We start from the raw sequence: 4800 nt of genomic DNA, 5'->3' as shown, positions 1-4800 counted from the left end.
TAAGCAAGTTATAAGTAGCCCATGGCCACCTCTGTCACCCGTCTGCCCAGGGACAATTGAGACTCCACAAGTACTCTCCAACTTGCATGCCTGCCATTTCAGAGGGAGTACAGACCTAGCCAGAACAAGTTGTAACAAATTACTTTATCAGCTTTACACCCCATCAACCTTGCTTCTAATTGTCTGGATTGAAGGCTGGTTCTCATGAGCATGAGAATTAGGTGGCAGGGCCCTGAAGTGGTAAAAAGAGGGGCACCACTTTTAACTGTTGGTGGTAGATTCCAACTTTGAATGTTGTTTTGCATAAATAAATGCCACGTAATTAGAAAATGGGCATAGCAGAGACAGAAGCTCTACCCAATTTTTCTGCTGTGCTAGTTTTCTTTCACTAGAATGTTGGTAACAGCAGAAGATTCCAAAATAAGATCTTCTGTTCTCCATATTGTCCAAAGTCCATTGTATCACCCCACATCTCTGCCACCTAATACCCCTTGTATGTGTAAACCAGGCCTTTCTTTCTGTTAATTTGCCCTCAGCCAGTCCAGCATGAAGAGCCGGCATGGTGGAGTGGTTAAGAGTGGTTAAGAGTGTGGCGTGGTTAAGCACATAGTTAAGAGTAGTTACGAGTGTGGAGAGCCAGCGTGGTGTAGTGGTTAAGAGCGGTGGACTCTAATCTGGAGAACCAGGTTTGATTCCCCACTGGGTGACCTTTGGCTAGTCACAGTTCTCTCAGAACTCTCGGCCTCACCTACCTTGGACTAGTCACAGTTCTCTCAGAACTCTCAACCTGACCAACCTCACATGTTGCCTGTTGTGGGGAGAGGAAGGGAAGGAGATTGTAAGCTGGTTTGACCACTGAGCCAATGCCCCAAGCCTAAACTGTACCTCCAAGGCCCTTTCAAACTGTTGGTCCAGAAGGACACTGTAGTCAATAATGAAAGCCACCAAGGAGTCCAGTCAGTCAACAGGGATGTGCTCTTCCTGTTGACTGACTGGAATAGATCAGCCATCAGATACCTCTTCCAGTCAGCTTCACTAGCAGCTTTTTTTAAACTTAGGGGAGCACTCAAAGTAAGACTTTGATGGAAGACTATGGACAAAGAAGTCAAAAGCCCTAGTGCATGTGTGAATCTCTGCCAGTGCATCTCTGTAGTGAAAGCACAAGGCACTAGCAGAAACAAACTGCCTGATCTCTCATCGCACTTGGCCTTGAGTTTCAGCAAGGAAAGTGGCCTATCTATAAAGTAAATAAATTTTTTTTTCACTGATGATGACAACCAGCCTCTTTCTTGCTCATCCAACGTCTTCAGGCACTGTAGGAAAACCTTCCACTTCAGAATGCTGACTGCGTAGTCTCTCCTAGAGAGCATTTTGCTTTCTAGTTCCAATCTGGAGCCAGTTGTGCTTGTATTACAGGATATTCCAGTTACATTTTGTATTATGTCACTTTGGTCTGCATGGCTTTAAAGCACATCTACCTTGCATAATTATATTTGTCATGTTGCTATCCTGCACTTTCAGCAAGAAGCCCAAGGCCATAAACCTGCTCTATGAGGAGAGACTTAAGGAGCTGGGTTTGTTTAGTCTGGAGAAGAGAAGGTTAAGGGGTGACATGATAGCCATGTTTAAATATTTGAAGGGATGTCATGTTGATGAGGGAACTAGCTTGTTCTCTGTTGCTCCAGAGACTAAGACACGGAATAATGGATTTAAACTAAGAGAAAAGCAATTCCACCTAAACATTAGGAAGAACTTCCTGATGATGAGGGCTGTTCGACGGTGGAATGCACTGCCTCGGAGGGTGGTGGAGTCCCCGTCTTTGGAGGTCTTTAAGCAGAGGCTGGATGGCCATCTGTCGGGAGTGCTTTGATTGTGGGATCCTGCATGGCAGGGGGTTGGACTGGATGGCCCTTGTGGTCTCTTCCAACCTTGTGAACCTGATGTTACCTATTGTATACTCACAACTGTACGGTTAGTCTGGAAGATCCTAGTCACTCCAACATGAACACATGAAGCTGCCTTATACTGAAACAGACCCTTGGTTCATCAAAGTCAGTATTGTCTACTCAGACCGGCAGCAGCTCTCCAGGGTCTCAGGCAGAGGTCTTTCACATCACCTACTTGCATAGTCCCTTTAACTGGAGATGCCGAGGATTGAACCTGGGACCTTCTGCATGCCAAGCAGATGCTCTACCACTGAGCCACAGCCCCTCCCCAGCATCATCCAGTAAGCCTCATGGCAGAGGGGAGATCCTTTGCCCACTGGACCTATTACTATTGGGTAGTTCTGCATCCAGTACTTGCTTTTTTTCATCTGCATACCCAGCCAAAACCCATGTGAAAAGCTGATAAATAGCTGCTTTTATGTAATGATCCTGGGAGTCCCTTATTTGACGGAAGCCGTTGAGCTGGGAACGTATGTGTAATCTTCTTTCCTCCCACAATATTTAAATATGTTGAGTGCCAGACTCAATATGAGAAAAAACGTCAATCACTTGTGCGGGACAAAAAGGTCAAATGCGGTTATCAGCTTTCTTCTGGGCTTCTGCCCTTGGCTTCTGTGGTTTATCATCACTACCCATCTGAGAAATGGAGCTCACCACTCTCCCATCTCTTTCAGTAAGCCTTCAGTCGCATGTGGGGCAAACAGACAATTCTGGTGAGAGAGGTCAGAGACAGAAACCTGACAAATTTCAACTGTTTGATGGCTGCCAATGACAACAGAAGAAGCATGGAGAGGAAGGGCTCTCCAAAGACCATCTCAGGTACTTGGTGCTAAAAGGCCTTAGGTGACTGATAAGGGAAGGACTGACTTTGCTTGGTGTAGTCCCAGCTTGGTGTAATGGTTACAGTGTCAGACTAGGGATCTGGAAGATCCAGGTTCAAATCCCTCCTTTGCTGTGGAGGCTCATTGGGTGATCTTGGGCCAGGCACTCAGTCTCAGCAGGACCTGCCTCACAGGGTTGTTATCATGAAGGTCAAATGAATGAGGGGGAACCAATGTATGCCACCCTGAAATCTTGGAAGGAAGGGCAGACTTTTAAAAAATGTACTAAATAAAAATTTGTACAGTTTTGTCTGGGGCTTAATTTAGGTCTGAGCTCAACTCCAGTATCCTCTTATTTCTGACTTTAGGTATTTAGACGCAGCTTGTTTCTTTCCTGCAATGGAGGCCCAAAGCAGCTTAAAACATTGTTTAGCCCTGGAACATCTAAAGTAAGCATAAATAGAAGACTCTCTGAACATGTGCAATACTTCTCTGTCATGACTGAACAACCACAGCCCACGCACAGATAGCTTTTTATGATCAGGATACAGAATTTCCCAGACAGAGCTTGTGGCTTCCCAACCTGGCACATTTCTCTCTGTGTGTGAAGTGCCGTCAAGTCACAGCTGACTTATGGCAACCCCTTTTGGGGTTTTCATGGCAAGAGACTAACAGAGGTGGTTTGCCAGTGCCTTCCTCTGCACAGCAACCCTGGTATTCTTTGGTGGTCTCCCATCCAAATACTAACCAGGGCTGACCCTACTTAGCTTCTGAGATCTGATGAGATCAGGCTAGCCTGGGCCATCCAGGTCAGGACGGCACGTTTCTCTGCCCCCCTTTAAACAATCCATGTCAAAAAGTTCATGAGAACTTGTGTATCTCCAAAGATTTTCTCCCTGGCCTCCCCCCCCCCCATGCAATCCTAGGCTATACTCCCTAGCTGTGATGCACTTTTGTTGTGTCTTATTCCCAGGTGCTGCTGACAGGCTCTGAAACTGATGTGCTCTCATGATTTGGTACAAAAAGAGGGGGATGTTTTCTCCCCTTACCTCTGGAAACTCTTGAGAAATGCAAGGAAGCATGAGACGCTTCAGCCCTGGCTTTCAAAACCAAACCTAGCAGCTGGGAGGCTCCCCAGTTACTCTTCCACAGTTTATCTCATCCATGTCACATTGGTAGATGGTAACAGCAGGAGGATCGGAGCGTGGGTTAAGCCCATCTGCTTTATTGGCTCTCCCTAGATTTCTAGGAAATGTTCCTCCAAGCAGCTGACACTGCTGCAGCCCACGCCCCTTAGGGATGTCCCTGCCGTCAGAAATTAGACCGTTTCCAAACATTGAGCTTTAAGTACGAATGGCTTTTCTCAGCACTCTAAAAAAGATGATCAAAGATGAGGGAATTAAAAAGATGATCAAAGATGATAGAATTAAATCGGAAAGAAGAAAATAAAAGTGTAGTGATAAGAAGGAATTTTGACAGCTTGCTGAAATGCACACATCATTTACCACTAGAACACTAAAACTATCCTGGAATTTGGGAAGGAGAATTAGGCAGCTTGTGCTAAAAATCACCTTTTGTCCATAGGGAGGGCTGTCTGTATTACAAACACATACTCTGTGTCACTCCTCTTTGTTCAAAATAAACTGAATTATGAATATGATTATATGATTGAAAACATGTAAACAGCACCTCTAAAAAGAATATTTGCTATTACTCCCATGTTTTCCAGATGTTTCCTTATTTGTACTCCTTTTCTGCATCTTACACAATTCTCTGTCATTATGCCCTGCTTAAAAACACACAAACATAAATCCCCATACAGATGCAACCCAAATCCAAATGATGAGGGGGATCTGCAAAAATATCTATCCCAGGCTAAATAATGCAATTGGAGCAATCTGGGGGGGGGGGGGAAGCAAATTTGCATTAATAACGTTGTCAGTTTCTTTCTGAAAGCAAATTCTAACTTTGGTACAGAGTTTTGATTCTGATTCTCAACAGTATGAATACCCTCTTAGATCACATTCTGAGTA

Source organism: Euleptes europaea, chromosome 1 (assembly GCF_029931775.1).
Source record: "Euleptes europaea isolate rEulEur1 chromosome 1, rEulEur1.hap1, whole genome shotgun sequence".
In the NCBI taxonomy this organism is placed as follows: domain Eukaryota; kingdom Metazoa; phylum Chordata; class Lepidosauria; order Squamata; family Sphaerodactylidae; genus Euleptes; species Euleptes europaea.
This window is presented reverse-complemented; position numbering follows the sequence as displayed.